General features: G+C 50.6%; 1 long non-coding RNA gene across 1 annotated transcript in view; it reads left to right on the forward strand.

Moving 5' to 3' along the window:
• The first annotated feature begins 6540 nt into the window (after nucleotides 1–6540).
• Nucleotides 6541–17983, forward strand: part of LOC121275771 — a 47491-nt gene continuing 36048 nt past the window's right edge. Inside the window, exon 1 of the long non-coding RNA XR_005942561.1 lies at nucleotides 6541–6696. This is a non-coding gene — a long non-coding RNA (uncharacterized LOC121275771). The remainder of the gene's footprint in view (nucleotides 6697–17983) is intronic.

Raw genomic sequence — 17983 nt, forward strand, 5'->3', positions numbered from 1 at the left:
ACTTTGGTCAATGGCAAATGAATGGCATTGGCTATTTCTTACACTTGCACTTGTTTGTCGGCTTTTCATGGGCTTTTGCATTGAAAATTCCTGTGAGACAATTGTTCAGAAATAACAGTGGCCTCTAAAGAGCGTGCGTGAACAGGTCAAGCAACTGTGCATCTCCTTAACCTATCAGATTAAATAGTTATTAATGAGCCGAACAGAGTCTGCACCCGGAATATTGAATTAGATACAGAAAGTAAAATAAAGAGGCGGAAAAGGAAAATTGGATTAGGAGAAGGAAAAAACAAAAAAAACTTAAAAATATAACTCCAACAATAATTTAAAATTGTTGAAAAAAGAGACACACTATCAAAGTGTTTTGTCTTCCAATCATCAGGGTAGACTCAAGAAAACCAAATTTCAAAGGGAAGTACAATTTATACTGCATGGGAAAGGAGTGCTGGTTGGCAAGTGACTCTGATTGGTCAAGATGTTGCCATGGAGAATGCACCAGGGAACAGTTAATTCCCAAGCTTTTGTTTAATTGAAAAAGGCACAATGCCTGGTCCTATTCTTTCTGTTTGCAGAGGACAAGGCCTTGCATATGAATACATGTAGCTTTTAGCAAGCATAAGTGAGCCACATTGTGAATTTGACTGATAATTTTAAATTGGTTGTAATGTAATTCATGGTACACTCAGGATTGTTCAGTAAGTACTGTCCAAATCGCAGAATCAAATCTAATGTTGAACGCTATGGGCAGAATCGTCCCAGATTTGCACTAAGTGTGGTAGCGGGCGTGAAAAAAGACGTTTTACCCACTGGCTGCAATGGCGGGTTTTTGCGTCGTATTGTTCCCTTCCCGGCACATCCGACCTCATTAATAATACTTTCATGGGAAACACCTCAGATCGCTGGCAGGCAGACTCGGACTTGCCCACCACACCATGACCTCAGCGCTTCCTCTCTACAGGCTCCATACTTAAAGTGCACCAGAGCGCAACCTACTTCATGTGTACAGACCAGGACTGCTCCAGGCAACAGAAGGCCCCAAAAGCAAAGGTGATAGCAGCCCCCAAATTTAGTGACGCCATGGGTGCCTGCTGGATGCAGTAGAAGGCCGCTGAGATGTCCTCTACCCCCCACTCTGATCACAGGAGGTCCATGAAAGTCACCACTCCGGCCTGGGAGGCGGTGGCAGTTGTGGTCAGTGCCACCGGAGCACAGAGGAGGTCAGCCATCCAGCAGGAAGAGTATGAATGATCACATCCGTTTCGACAGTGTAAGTCAACCACCCCATCAACATATACACCCACAAACCCATCACACATCCACAGGGATCTCACACCTCGAGAGGCAACACCACTAACTCTCACACACACACCTTCACATCTCCATCAGGCTCATATCCTCTGGAGCTCATGTCCTCATCCTGTCCATGGCTCCACTCACCACACAAATATTCCACACATCCTGCTCACACTCTCTGCATCTGTTTCCATGCAGGAGAAGCTGGCTCAAAGCAGTAGGGAGAGCTCCCAGACCAGGGGTGGAGTGGCCCACATTCGACCCCTCACTCACTTTGAGGAGCGTTTCATTGTGCTGGCTGGTGAGGATGTGGACTGTGCCTGTGACTACTGTGAAGTCGGCGGTGAACACCCACATGAGGATCCTGCAGCACATCAGCCCTCTCTCAATGCAACTGTGAGTGCTCTCTCTCCTGCTTTTGACTCTGCTGCCATGCACTCATTATCTCTACTTCAGTTCACGAGGAGCTCTGCCAAGTGACCAACACCCTCAGCCAGCCAGAACCTCAGCTCCATCCACATCCTCACCTCCAGCCAAGAGGACACCTCCTCCATTGAAGAGCTGGAAATAAGCAGCCTGGAAGACCCGTCACAGCGCTTACCCACACCCTCTACTAGCGCAGAGACACACACCTCAGTGGGACTTAGATCTAGAGCAGGCGCGGGTTCACAATCTGGTGATCACTGCAAGGACACATGTCCGCAGCAGGAGGAGGCAGGTTCAGCCGAGCTCCCCGGCACTCGGAGGACAGCAGGGGAAATAGGCATCTGTGAGGTCCGAGTCAGATGATGAGCCTCTCAATTCATCCTTCCAACTCATCGTTGGAGCGTCAGCAGAAGGCGGGGAAACATCATGCAGAACTGTTGGAAGCCCTCAGCAGAGTGGCACGCTCAGAGGAGTGTGCCCACTTGCTCTCTAATGAAGTGCCCACCATGGGAAGGATGGCGGATGCCATGGAGACCCTGGTCTAGCAGAACACAGAGATGTGCACTGCATTGCGTTAGCCATGGGTGAGCCCCTGCAGTGGCAATGTGAGAGGGAAACGGGGCACCTTTACGTCGCTCCAGGTGCTCCTCCTCCTCTAGGAGTCAGGCCGGGGCCCTCAGGCACCCGAAGGAAGGAAGAATATCGACTGGACACCTCTGGGTCGTCCGCTCAGGAATCCCGGAGCCTGTCCGCTCCCTCAAAGCCCCCATCTGCCTGTGGCCCCCTCAACCTCATCCTCTCACTGCAGAGGGAGGAGCTGGCCCACAGGAGGACAGCCCAAGCAAGCTGGGGCCCTCAAGGCCCTGGATTTCCAGAGGATGCACACAGAAGTCACCAGAGGTAACAGGGCCAACCATTGCACAGGGTGTCTCCACCCCTGCTGCGGATGTCAGGGCAGCACCTAGAAGAAGTGGTAGGCCTAGAAAAGTTAATAAATTTTGATCACAAGAGGTTGCAAAGGTGAACACATTTTGTCACTTAATAATCTGGAAATATACTTTCACTGAATAATGTGTAATGGTGTCTTTCAGCTTCATTTATGGCTAGTCCTCCCCCTGCATATCTCCCAACACCAGCAGTTCAGCTGTGTGCAGCCAGACCACAAGTGACTCTGGAGGGAGAAGTGTGTGTGCGGCAGGGCCTTTCGGAGTTTCATGCAATCACTCTCCCACACACAGGGAGCCTTCCTCCATCACACTTATCTCACTGTCCCGAGCATTTTCAATGCTGCCTGCTAGGGTTCACTTTCAGTTGTCCATCGGAGCTGACCAGCATCTCCACCCACCCAATGACCACACTCCCAAGCAGCACCTGTTCCCGTCCAACACGAGGCTCTGCTCACTTTCCATTCCTGCAAAATGGTAGTTGTCAAGTTTATTGTTAGCTCCCCTGTCCTTTCCCTCATCACTATGGACCCCCCTGGCATCACCTTCCACCCCCCCACCTTAAACCCTTGTCATTCCACATGAACACACACGTACCCTATCTTCCTGAAAATTCCACCTCCATCCACATTGAACTCCCTGACCTCCTCCTTTCCACCCCCAAGGTCCACGTCTGCTTCCGAACCCCCACCAACCACCCTCGCCATCGCTCCTACCACTACTGACACACCCTCACCCTCCCAACCTACTGGTTCCCTCTTCCCCCTCTCACACTCATCATCCGCTCCTCTCACAGCCACCCTCAGTTCTCTCCCCAGGAGGCAGTCATCGGCTGCACAGACACCTTCCTTGCACGTTCACTTGGACATCCTCCCCCTACTCCCTCCTCCATCCTTTCTCCCTCGTCCACCCTTACTCCATCCTCTCCCCAGACACCCACCCCTCCGAACTCCCTCCTCCCCCCAGACACCTTCCCCCCCACCGAACTCCTTCCTCCCCCTGGACACCCCCAAACCCTCGCACTCCCCCCTCTCACTGGGCATCTACCCTCCCCTGAGCTCCCTCCTCTACCCAGACACCTTCCCCCCCCCGAACTCCCCCCTTACACCTACCTTCTCACTTGCAGCATTCTCCCCTGTTACACTGTCCTCCCCCCCCATAGTCCCTCTTACAACCCGTACTCACCCCTCCCCCCAGACATCCTCCTTCCCCCTCCCCACCTCACTCCACCCCTCACCTCCCCCCCCGACACCTTTGTCACCCCTCCCAACCTCGTCCCTCCCAGGTCACCTCCCTCTCCCACTCACAGTTGGACCTTCCTCTCCCCCCTCCCCTTCGCTGATCACCCACAGCAGCCCATGGCCAAGGCCCTGATGTTCTGAAGCAGACCCGAAGCATCAATGGAGACCTGCTATTTTCTGAGTGGGTCTTTGTGGTGGAGCCGTGCCAATGAGGATCCACCCAGCCTGCGAAGCCCGTGTCCCTCCAGGGGTCCGGTAGCTGTTGGGCTCCAGCATCTTCTACACCTCGGACGTCCGCCATCTGAGCGAAGCCCTAACGGTCACTCCCGACTTCTGCACGTCAGGAGTTGTCCAGATGTGTTCTGGGTCAGTGTGTTTTCCCCCTGGTAAATCGAACGCGGGATGGGGTGGGGTTGGGGAACGATTCCGGTCGGGCCTAACTTTACAGCCCATTACCGGGATGCAAATCGGGTTCACACCGGCCTCCAGCGGGATTGGCCTTCTGCCATGGCGGACACCATCGGATGATCCCACTCGGATTTCATGCCGGCGTGAAACTGATTTCTGCACCTCACGCCGAATTGTACCCCCCCAGCCCACCATGACACCCACCACCCACCATGACCCCCGCCACCCGCCATGACCCCCGCCACCTGCCATGACCCCTGCCACCCTCCATGACCCCCGCCACCTTCCATGACCCCCGCCACCCACCATGACCCCCGCCACCTGCCATGACCCCCACCACCCACCATGACCCCCACCACCCACCATGACTCCCACCACCTACTATGACCCCCACCGCCCACCATGACCCCCACCACCCACCATGACCCCCGCCACCTGCAATGACCCCCACCACCCACCATGAGCCCCACCACCCACCATGACTCCCACCACCCACCCTGACCCCCACCACCCACCATGACCCCCGCCGCCCACTATGACTCCCACCACCCACCATGACCCCCGCCACCCACCATGACCCCCGCCGCCCACTATGACCCCCACCACCCACCATGACCCCCGCCGCCCATATGACCCCCACCACCCACCATGACCCCCGCCGCCCACCATGACTCCCGCCGCCCATATGACCCCCACCACCCACCATGACCCCCGCCGCCCATATGACCCCCGCCACCCACTATGACCCCCACCACCCACCATGACCCCCGCCGCCCATATGACCCCCGCCGCCCACTATGACCCCCACCACCCACCATGACCCCCGCCGCCCACTATGACCCCCACCACCCACTATGACCCCCACCACCCACCATGACCCCCGCCGCCCATATGACCCCCGCCGCCCACTATGACCCCCGCCACCTGCCATGACCCCCACCACCCACCATGACCCCCGCCGCCCACTATGACTCCCACCACCCACCATGACCCCCGCCACCCACCATGACCCCCGCCGCCCACTATGACCCCCACCACCCACCATGACCCCCGCCGCCCATATGACCCCCACCACCCACCATGACCCCCGCCGCCCACCATGACTCCCGCCGCCCATATGACCCCCACCACCCACCATGACCCCCGCCGCCCATATGACCCCCGCCACCCACTATGACCCCCACCACCCACCATGACCCCCGCCGCCCATATGACCCCCGCCGCCCACTATGACCCCCACCACCCACCATGACCCCCGCCGCCCACTATGACCCCCACCACCCACTATGACCCCCACCACCCACCATGACCCCCGCCGCCCATATGACCCCCGCCGCCCACTATGACCCCCGCCACCTGCCATGACCCCCACCACCAACAGGACCGGACGTCTCCGCTCTATGTTTTGAGTTTTGCGAGCACAGTCTTGTTGATTATGGTCAGTTCTCTGCCTGCTCTGAACAGCCGAAGGGACAAGCTGTTTGATACAATCCACCAGTTGTTGGGACGTACGGCCTATATACCTGGCATCACACCAGAACGGACATTCATACACCATGTTACTGATTTGTGTGGGAGGCAGAAAGTCTCTGTGGCTTTGACAACACCATCCTGTTAGTGGAGAATACGACTCATGTTCTTACTGCAAGGTGTAGCAGCATGAAACAGCAAGAATTTTGAGATGCCTTACCTTTCCAGGTCATCTGAGGTGGACTGGGCACTTTTCAGGAGTTTATGCGGCTGCCTTAGGCTCCTTCATGAGTTGGCAGGATACACAAAGTGCAACGATCTGGTCAGAGTAGCCATTCTCCTGAGGGAGAGCCCTATTTTGGCACCAAGCTCACACGGTGAGCAAATGGCTTGGGCCCTGTTTACGAGACTGCCGATATGGCCTGTCTTATATGCTGCACGTATCTAGGCCGTATGTCACAACAGCTGGTGGATCGTATCAAACAGCATGTCCCTTCCGCTAATGTAAATGATCTTGGAATACTCCAATACTAAGGGGTTATGTGCGTACTCACACATAAAATTTGTGATCTGCCTCCACCACACTCTCAGTCAACACCTTCCAAATCCTAACCACTCGTTGCGTAAAAAAGTTTTTCCTCATGTCATTGCTTCTCTTGCCAATTACCTTAAACCGGTGCCCTCGAGTTCTGGATCCTTCCGCCAAATCCCGTTCTGTGGATGTCTGGGTATTAATCATGCAAAAGCGCCACGCCCAGGATGAGGAACATCGGTTACTTGGTGAAGCTGGGGCTGTTCTCCTTGGGGAAGAGAGGATTAAGGCGTTCAAAATCACGAGGGACCTGGACAGAATAGAAAGGGAGAAAATGTTTCAATTGGCAGAAGGATCCAGAACTCGAGGGCACCGGTTTAAGGTAATTGGCAAGAGAAGCAATGACATGAGGAAGAGCTTTTTTACGCAACGAGTGGTTAGGATTTGGAAGGTGTTGCCTGAGCGTGTGGTGGAGGCAGATTCAGTCGAGGTTTTCAAAAGAGAATTGGACAATTACCTGAGGAGAAAATATTTGCAAGTTGACAGGAAAAAGGCCAGAGAGTGGGACTGAGTGAATTGCTCTTGCTAAGAGCAAACACAGACATGATGGGCCAAATGGCCTCCTTCTGTGCTGTAACCATTCTATGATTCGATGATTCTATAGCACAGAGATATTGAGTTGACCCAATAATTATGTCTGGGGCAGAACACCTGACAAAAATGTTATTTTTTAAAATTATTTCATGGGATGTGGGTGTCGCTGGCAAGGCCAGTATTTGTGGCCCATCACTAATTACCCTTGAACTGAGTGGCTTGCTAGGCCATTTCAGAGGGCAGTTAAGGATCCTTGTTGTGGGTCTGGAGTCACATGTAGGCCAGACCAGGTAGTTATGATAGCTTGTAGGGCATGTCACTAGACCAATAATAAACAACTAAAAGTGAGTTAAAATTCCACTGTTAAAAAGTGTAGAAATCAATAGCTGGTGTCAGTGAAAGTGACCATGACACCGTTGTTTTCTCATTAAAAGCCCCACTGGATTGCTGCCGCTCTGCCAATCTTACCCGATCTGGGTGTCGATGTGACTCCAGCCCCGCCCCCCAACATTGGTCGGCTCTTAACGGTGCCCCAAAATGTCCGTGCGAGCCTCTTAGCGGTACCACTGCCTTCTCAGGACAGCGAGAAATGTGCAGTGAGTGCCGGCATTGCAGCAATGGCACAGCACGGGAATGGAAATAAAATGGAAACTCTAGTCGAGGTGCCCCATTTCCCTCTTGCGTTGCCACTGCAGGAACTCACCCATGGCTCCCACAATGGAGTGCAGGTCTGCACACATCTCTGCGTTCTGCTGGACCAGGGTCTCCATGGCATCCACCATCCTTCCCATGGAGACCTTCATACGCGCACACCTGGGCACCACTTCATCAGGGAGCAGCCAGACGCACTCCTCTGACTCACATACCACTCTGTTGAGGGCTTCCGACAGCTCTTTGTAATGTTCCCCCGCCTTATGCTGACTCTCCACGATGAGCTGGAAGGCTGATTCCAGAGGGTTGTCATCTGACTTGGATCTCACAGATGCCTCTTCCCCTGCAGTCCTCGGCGTGCCGGGGAGCTTGGCCGAACCTGCTTTCATGCTCCTCCTGCTGTGGACACGTGTCCGTGCGGTGCCCATCAGATTGTGAACCCGAGCCTGCTCTAGATCTAGGTCCCACCGAGGTGTGTGTCTCTGCGCTGGTGGAGGGTGGGGGAAAGCGCTGTGACGGGTCTTTCAGGCTGCTTATTTCCAGCTCTTCAATGGAGGAGCTCTCCTCTTGGCTGGAGGTGAGGATGTGGATGGAGCTGAGGGACTGGCTGGCTGAGGGTGTCAGTCACTTGCCAGAGCTCCCTGTGAACTGAAGTAGAAATAATTAGTGCAAGGCAGCAGAGTCAAAAGCAGGAGAGAGAGCACTCATAGTTGCATTGAGAGAGGGATGATGTGGTGCAGGATCTTCATGTGGGTGTTCACTGCTGACTTCGCCATCGCCCTAGGCATAGTCCATGTCCTCACCAGTCAGCATGATGGCACACACCTCACAGTGAATGAGGTGGCTAATATGGGCCACTCCACCCCTAGTCTGGGACCTCTCCCTGCTGACGTGAGCCAGCTTCTCCTGCACGGAAACAGATGGAGAGAGTGTGAGCAGGATGTGTGGGATGTTTGTGTGGTGAGTGGAGCCATGGACAGGATGAGGACACGAGCTCCAGAGGATATGAGCCTGATGGAGATGTGAGGGTGTGTGTGAGAGTTAGTGGTGTTGTCCCTTGAGGTTTGAGATCCCTGTGGATGTGTGATGGGTTTGGGAGTGTGTGAGTTGAGAGGGATGAGAAGAGTGACTTACCCTGGTGGAACGGATGAGCCCATTCATCCTCTTCCTGCACTGGGTGGCTGTCTTCTTTTGCAGGGCGTTGGCACTCACCACCACTGCCCCCATCTCCCACGCTGGATTGGTGACCTTGCTTGCTGGTCTCCACCCAGAGCCGGTGGGGGGGTAGAGGATATCACCGTAGGCCTCCACTGCGTCCGGTAGGTGCTGGAGGGAGGTGTCGCTAAATTTGGAGGCAGCACTTTTCTTGCCTTTGGCAGCCATCACTTCCCAGCAGCTTCCTATCCCTTGAAGAGCGCCGGCTCTTTGCAGGGGCGGCCTTTAAATATGGCGCCCGGGGTTACCGAAGCCCTGAGGTTACGGCAGGGCGGGCGAATCAGAGGCTACCCCGGCCTGTTTCCTGGGGATGAATTCTTAGTGAGGTGGGAGGCGCTGGGAACAGGATGTTACAGCGTGAAAAGCCACCATTGAGGCCAGTGGGTAAAACGTCCTTCTTGCATTTTGTGCGAATCTGGGATGATTCTGCCCTGGAGCTCCATTCCGCATCCCCACCGCCCCCAACCCTGGTAGGAGGGAAAAAAATTCTGGCCAGTCACGGAGCAAGGTAAGTTTTCAGGTCACAGCTGCCATGGAAGTTCAGACTGCTGCCAGTTTGGTGCTGAGGGCTAGCAATGAAAATGGATCTATAAGACCAAAAAGACATAGGAGCAGAAATTAGGCCATTCGGCCCATCGAGTCTGCCCCGCCATTCAATCGTGGCTGGTAAGTTTCTCAACCCCATTCTCCCGCCTTCTCCCCATAACCTTTGATCCCCTTACCAATCAAGAACCTATCTATCTCGGTCTTAAATACACTCGATGAGCTGGCCTCCACAGCCTTCTGTGGCAATGAATCCCATAGATTCACCACTCTAGCTAAAGAAGTTTCTCCTCATCTCTGTTCTAAAAGGTCTTCCCTTTACTCTGAGGCTATGCCCTCGGGTCCTAGTCTCTCCTACTAATGGAAACATCTTCCCCACGTCCACTCTATCCAGGCCTTTCAGTATTCTGTAAGTTTCAATCAGATCCCCCCTCATCCTTCTAATCTCCATCGAGTATGGACCCAGAGTCCTCAAATGTTCCTCATATGTTAAGCCTTTCATTCCTGGGATCATTCTCATGAACCTCCTCTGGACCCCCTCCAGGGCCAGCACATTCTTCCTGAGATACGGGCCCCAAAATTGCTCACAATATTCTAAATGTGGTCTGACCAGAGCCTTATAAAGCCTCAGCAGCACATCCCTGCTTTCATATTTTAGACCTCTCGAAATAAATGCCAACATTGCATTTGCCTTCCTAACTACCAACTCAACCTGCAAGTTAACCTTAAGAGAATCCTTGACTAGGACTCCCAAGTCCCTTTGCACTCCAGATTTCTGAATTCTCTCCCCATTTAGAAAATAGTCTATGCCTCTATTCTTCCTACCAAAGTGCATGACCTCACATTTACCCACATTGTATTCCATCTGCCACTTCTTTGCCCATTCTCCTAACCTGTCCAAATCCTTCTGCAGCCTCCCCACCTCCTCAATACTACCTGTCCCTCCACCTATCTTTGTATCATCTGCAAACTTTGCCAGGATGCCCTCAGTTTCTTCATCTAGATCATTAACGTATAAAGCGAAAAGATGTGGTCCCAACACTGACCCCTGCCGAACTCCACTAGTCACCTTATCCCCACTCTCTGCCTCCTGCCAGACAGCCAATCTTCTATCCATGCTAGTACCTTGCCTCTAACACCATGGGCTCTTATCTTATTGAGCAGCCTTCTGTGCGGCACCTTGTCAAAAGCCTTCTGGAAGTCCAAGTAGACATCCATTGGCTCTCCTTTGCCTAACCTACTTGTTACCTCCTCAAAGAATTCTAACAGATTTGTCAGGCATGATCTCCCCTTGATGAAACCATGCTGACTTTGCCCTATTTTACCATGCACTTCCAAGAATTCTGAAATCTCATCCTTAATAATGGACTCTAAAATCTTACCAACGACTGAGGTCAGGCTAATCGGCCTGTAATCTCCCGTCTTTTGCCTCATTCCCTTCTTAAACGGGGGGGTTACATTAGCGATTTTCTAGTCCTCTGGGACCCTCCCTGACTCGAGTGATTCCTGAAAGATCACCACTAACGCCTCTACTATCTCTTCAGCTATCTCCTTCAGAACTCTGAGGTGTAATCCATCTGGCCCAGGTGATTTATCCACCTTCAGATCTTTCAGTTTTCCTAGCACCTTCTCCTTGGTAATGGCCACCATACTCACCTCTGCCCCCCGACTCTCTTGAACTTTGGGGATGTTACTCGTGTCTTCCACTGTGAAGACTGACGCAAAGCACCTATTCAGTTCCTCCACCATTTCTTTGTTCCCCACTACTACTTCTCCAGCGTCATCTTCCAGCAGCTCAATGTCCACTTTTGCCTCTCTCTTACCCTTATATATCTAAAAAAACTCTTGCCATCTTCTTCTATATTACTGGCTAGTTTACCCTCATATTTAATCTTCTCCTTCCTTATTTCTTTTTTAGTTGTCCTCTGTTGGTCTTTGTAGACTTCCCAATCCCCTGGTTTCCCACTGCTCTTCGCCACATTGTATGCTTTCTCTTTAGCTTTTCTGCTGTCCTTGACTTCCCTTGTCAGCCATGGTTGCCTCGTCCTCCCTTTAGTATGCTTCTTCTTCCTAGGGATGAATTTTTGCTGTGTCTCCCAAATTACGCCCAGAAACTCCTGCCATTGCTGTTCCACTGTCTTTCCTTCTAGGCTCAACTCCCAGTCAATTCTGGCCAGCTCCTCCCTCATGCCTCTGTAGTTGCCTTTATTCAACTGTAATACGGTTACATCTGATCCCAGCTTTTTCCTCTCAAATTGCAGGGTAAATTCTATCATATTATGGTCACTTCCTCCTAAGGGTTCCTTCACCTTAAGCTCCCTTATCAAATCTGCCTCATTACACATCACTAAATCTAGAATTGCCTGTTCCCTAGTGGGCTCCACCACAAGCTGCTCCAAAAAGCCATCTCATAGACATTCCACAAATTCCTTTTCTTGGGATCCACTACCAACCTGATTTTCCCAGTCTACCTGCATATTGAAATCCCCCATGATCACTGTAACCTTGCCTTTCTTACATACCTTTTCTATCTCTTGGTGTATCTTGTGCCCCACATCCTGACGACTGTTCGGAGGCCTGTACATAACTCCCATTATGGTTTTTTCACCTTTGCGGTTCCTCAACTCTACCCACACAGATTCTACATCATCTGACCCTACATCATTTCTTGCTAAGGATTTAATTTCATTTCTTACTAACAAAGCAATCCCACCCCTCTGCCAACCTGCCTATCTTTTCGATAGGATATTTTCCTTGGATATTTATCTCCCTGTCCTGATCCCCTTGCAGCCATGTCTCCGTGATGCCCACCACATCATACCTGCCAATTTCAACCTGCACCACAAGCTCATTTACCTTATTTCGTATGCTGCGTGCATTCAGATACAACACCTTCAGTCCTGTATTTCCCGTCCCCTTTCTCATTGTCGTCCCTTTATCTGCTGTGCTTGAAGTTATATTCCTAGCCCTTTCCAAACACTCTGTCCTATTTTGTGTTCTGGAGACTTTAATAGCCTCTCCTGGGCTCTCCTTTCTTTTCAGCTTTTTCATAATTTTCCATAAAGTTGAATCCACCTGCCCCTCCCCCCCCCCCCCCCCCCCCCCCCCCCCCCCCCCCAACATTCTAACCTGCTGCTTTGTTTCCCATTAGTCATACTTCTTGGAGTTTTACCCTTCCCTCCTCCCCAACTTTCTAGTTTAAAGTCCTGTTGACCACCCTATTTACCCTTTTTGCTAGAACATGGTCTGAGATCGGTTCAGGTGGAGACCGTCCCAATGATATAGATCCCTCCTGTTCCAATATTGATGCCAGTGCCCCACAAAATGGAACCCCTCTTTCCCACACCACTCCTTTAGCCACGTGTTTACTTCCCTTATTCTCGCGTCCCTATGCGAATTTGCATGTGGCTCGGGTAGTAATCCGGAGATTATAACCCTGTAGGACCTTTTCTTTAATTTAGTTCCTAGTTCCTGATAATCTCCAAACAGATCCTCTTTCCTACTCTTACCTATGTTATTTGTCCCGACGTGGACCACAACAACTGGATCCTCCCCCTCCCTCTCCAATATCCTTTCAAGCCGGTCAGAGATGTCCCTCACCCTGGCACTGGGCAGGCAACATACCATGCGGGACTCTTGATCCTGCTTACAAAGGATGCTATCAATTCCCCTAATTATAGAATCCCCTACAACTACCACTTGTATTTTTGCTCCCCCCTCTTGAATGGCCTCCTGTGCCACTGTGCTGTGGTCAGCTGGCTCATCCTCCCTACAGCCCTGTTCCTCATCCACATAGGGAGCAAGTACCTCGTACCTGTTGGACAAGGTCAAGAACTGAGGCTCCTCTGTTCCTGAACACAGGATCCCTCTACCTGCCTCACTTGCAGTCACACCCTGCTGACCCTGACCACTGACCGGACTTGAGGTACTTAATCTACTGGGTGTGACCGCCCCCTGATACAAAGCATCCAGGTAACTCTCCCCCTCCCGCATGTGCCGCAGCGTCCGGAGCTCGGACTCCAGGTCATCAATTCTGAGCCGGAGTTCCTCCAGCAACCAACACTTGCTGCAGATGTGGTCACTGCGGCTCGCAATGGGATCTGCCAGCTCCCACATCATACAGCTACAGCACATCACCTGCCCAGCCATCACTACTTAGATAATTAATTTATTAATTAGCGTTACAGTATTTTTTTTTCAAATTTGTTGCAGATTTCCTACCAACCAATCAGGTCACAGCTTTCCTGTGATGTCACTTATAATCTAATATCTATCTAAAGTCATAAGATCATAAGAAATAGGAGCAGGAGTAGGACATTCGGCCCCTCGGGCCTGCTCAGCCATCCAATAAGATCATGGCTGATCTGATTGCGGCCTTAACTCTGCTTTCCTGCCTGTCCCCCATAACACCTCAACTCCTTTGTCAATCAAAACTCTGTCTAACTCGGCCTTGAACAGATCCAATGACCCAGCCTCCTCTGATCTCTGAGGGAGAGAATTCCAAAGACTGACGACCCTCTGAGAGAAGAAATTTCTGCTCATCTCCACCTTAAATGGAAGACCCCTTATTTTATAACTGTGCCCCCTAGTTCTAGATTCCCCCACGAGAGGAAACACCCTCTCAGCACCTCGCCTGTCCAGCCCCCTCAGAATCTTACCTGTTTCAACAAGATCGCCTCTCATTCTTCTAAATTCCAGTGAGTATCGGCCCAACCTGCTTAACCTTTCCCCATGAGGCAACACCTTCTTCCCAGGAGTCAACCTGGTGAACTTTCTCGGAACTACTTCCAATTCAAATTTTTCTCTCCCCAAATAGGAAGACCAAAACTGTACACAATATCCTAGCTGCAGCCTCACCGCTGCCCTATACAGTTGTAGCAAGACTTCCCTACTTTTATTCTTCACCCCCCCCCCGCCTTGCAATAAAGGCAATTATTCTATTTGCCTTCCTAATCACTTGCTGTATCTACACACTAACTTTTGTAATTCATGTACAAGGACACCGCAGCATGTTTCAGTCTCCCTCTATTTAAATAATATTCTGCTTTTTTATTCTACCTGCCAAAGTGGACAATCTCACATTTCCCACATTATACTCCATCTGCCAAATTTTTGCCTATGTATATCCCCCTACAGACTAAACGCTGAATATAGGTTTCTGTTTAAATCACTGTTTAAATGTAGCATCTGCCAACAATATATTGAAGAAATATAAGCTTCCCCTGTCTCTCTCTCTCCTCCCATCTCCACCTTCTATCCTCACCTTTTCCATTTCTCCTTTCTGCTCCTCTATTTTTCTCACCTCTTCTCTCTTTATTCCCCTCCCCTCCTCGTATCCCATTCCCAATCCTCCTCCTCTATTCCTCTCATCCTTCTCAATTCCTCTTCTTTCTTCCCTTTTTCCCTCTTTCCCTCTCCCTTCATCTCCTGTCTCCTCCCGTCTCCTCTCACTATCCCATTTCCACTCCTCCTCACCTCCCTTTACCTTTTCTCTACTCCCCACTCCTCTCCTCCAATCTCCTCTCCTTTCTCTTCTCTCCTCCCCTCCTCTCCTCTCATCCCCTTCTCTCCTTTCCTATCCTCCCCATATTCTTGTTTCCCCTCTGCTTTCTCTCCTCCTATCCTCTCCTCCCCTTTCCTCTCCTACTCTTTCCTCTCTCCGCTGCTCTCCTATTCGTTCCTCTCCTCTCCTCCCCTCCCCTTTCTTCTCCTCCCTTTTCCTCTCCTCCCCTCTCCTCTCTCTTTCCTTCTCTCTCCCTTTCTCTCTTCCTCTCTTCCCCTCACCTCTCTTCTCATTCTCTCTTCTATCCCTTTCCCTATCCCCTCCTTTCTGGTCCCCTTCCCTCCCCTCACCTTTTCCCTTCTTTCCCCTTTTCCCCCTCACCTTCCCTTCTTTTTCTCTGCTCTCCCTTTCCTCTCCGCTGCTTTCCTCCTTTTTGGTCAGTCCTCTGCTCTCTCTCTCTCTACTCTCTTTCTTGACCTCTCCTCTCCGCTCCCCTCTCCCCATTGCTCTCCCTCTCCACACTTACCAAACAGACCATCAGATCTTGTCATTGAGGAAGTGACACTTGCAAGACTGCCACCCAGGTGCTGCATTCAGTGCCGAGTCCCTACAGACCCTGAACCTAATAAATAGACTAGCCCACCAACTGATGTAATTGAGTAATGTATTCATTTGCATTTCATTCTTGATGGAAAATTAGACTTCTGACCTTTACCTTTGTGAATTCGTGCTGGATTGTGTTGGGTCTAGGTTGGGGATCATTGGCTTTTCCTTTGTAGCTGTCACTCACACTTTCTAATGAGTTTTCCCAAATTGTCTCGACCACATTAATGTTGGGGTCATTGATTTGTAGACTTGGAGCTGAAACGCCCTTTTTTTTTGAACACGGTGGATACCAACCATTGCTTTTCTCACTCGACAGAGAAAAGAGGATAGGGCATAGAAATAGTCAAATTTAATACCTTTTTGCATTGTTTTAAACTGCTGTAGAACTCGAGAAACAAAGAAAGACTTGCCAGGAAGAAATGCAAAGTGACACATTTTAGTCGGAAGGAGGAGAGGCTATATCAACTAATGAGTAATTTTAAAGGGAGTGTAGGAATAGACAGACCTAGGGCTGTACATACACCTAATGTGGTATAATAAAGTCAAGAAGGCTGTTGTAAAAACAAGTATATAGGACTCCTGGCTCACAGACGCAAGGAAATTATGTTAAATCTTGATGCAACTCTGGATAAGCACCAGTTGGAGTATTGTGTTTAGTTCTGGACATCACTCTTTAGGAAGAGCCCTTACATTGGATGCAGAGGGGATTTACTAGAACTTATAAGGGATGAAAGACTTAGGTTAAATGGAGAAACTGGAGAATCTGGGGTTTTTCTCCTTTTAAAATTTTTTTCATAGGATGCAGAGGTCGCTGGCTAGGCCAGCATTTATTGCCTATCCCTAATTGCCCTTGAGAAGGTGGTGGTGAGCTGCCTCCTTGAACCGCTGCAGTCCATGTGGTGTAGGCACTCCCAAAGTGCTGTTTGGGAGGGAGTTTCCAGATTTTGATCCAGCGACAATGTAGGAACGGGAATATAGTTCAGGATGGTGTGTGACTTGGAGGGAATGTGCAAGTGGTGGTTTTCCCATGCATCTGCTGCCCTTGTCCTTCTAAGTGGCAGCGGATGCAGATTTGGAAGGTGCTGTTGAAGGAGTTTGGTGAGTTGGTGCAGTGCATCTTGTAGGTGATACACACTGCTGCCGTTGTGTGTGTTGGTGGTGGAGGGAGTGAATATTTAAGGTGCTGGATGGGGTGCTGATCAAGTGGGCTGCTTTTTTTGGAATGCTGTTGAGCCTCCTGAGTGTTGGAGCTGCACTCATCCAGGTAAGTGGAGAGTATTCCATCACAATCCTGACTTGTGCCTTGTAGATGGTGGACAGGCTTTGGGGAGTCAGGAAGTCAATTACTCACCATAGAATTCCCAGCTTCTGACATGCTCTTGTAGCCACAGTATTTATATGACTAGCCCAGTTCAGTTTCTGGCCAGTGGTAACCCCCAGGATGTTGATGGTGGAGGATTCAGTGAAGGTAATGCCATTGAATGTCAAGGGTAAATGGTTAGATTCTCCCTTGTTGGAGTTGACCTTTGCCTGGCACTTGTGTGGCACAAATGTTACTTGCCACTTGTCAGTCCAAGCCTAGATATTGTCTGGGTCTTTCTGTATTTGAACATGGACTGCTTCAGTATCTGAGGAGTTGCAAATGATGCTGAAAGTTGTGCAATCACCAGCAATATCCCCACATCTGCTGTTACGATGGAAGGAAGGTCATTGATGAAGCAGCTGAAGGTGGTTGGGCCGAGGACACTACCCTGAGGAACTCCTGCAGTGATGTCCTGGGACTGAGCTTATTGACCCCCAACAACCACAAGCATCTTCCTTTGTGCTGGGTATGACTCAAACCAGCAGAGCTTTCCCCCCGATTCCCACTGACTTCAATTTTCCTTCAGCAGACAAGTTGAGGAGGAGGTATAATAGACTTGTTCAAAATCATGACTGGGTTTGATAGCGTAAATAAAGAGAAATTGTTTCCAGTGGCAGGACGGTCAGTAACCAGAGTGCATAGGTTTAGAGTGATTGGCAAAAGAAGCAGAGGTGACTTGAAGGATTTTTTTAATATCGTGAGTTGCTGTGATCTGTAATGTACCGCCTGTAAGGGAAGGCAGATTCAACAGGAGCATTCAAAATGAATTGGAAAATCCTTGACTGGATAAAAAAAAACTTATAGAGCTATGGGGAAAGATCAGGGGAGTGGGACTGATTGATCAGCTGTACCACAGAGCCAGCACAGGCATAATGGACGAATGGTCTACATTTGTGCAGCATCATTCTACAACCCTCTTTCTACAGCACCTTTCCAACACCCCAAAAAGCTTCAAAGCTAATGAAGTACTTTTTAAAAATACTGTTACAACATAGGAAAGAGGACAGCCAATTTGAGCACAGTGAGATCCCACAATCAACAATTCGATAATGACTGTTTTTAGGTGTTCGTAATCTCCTCCAACCCCACAACACTCCAAGATAACTGCGCTACTCTAACTCTGGCCTCTTGCGCATCCCCAACTTTAATTTCTCCACTACTGGTGGCCAAACCTTCAGTTGCCTGGACCCCAAG

This window comes from Carcharodon carcharias, chromosome 3 (assembly GCF_017639515.1).
Source record: "Carcharodon carcharias isolate sCarCar2 chromosome 3, sCarCar2.pri, whole genome shotgun sequence".
NCBI lineage: Eukaryota > Metazoa > Chordata > Chondrichthyes > Lamniformes > Lamnidae > Carcharodon > Carcharodon carcharias.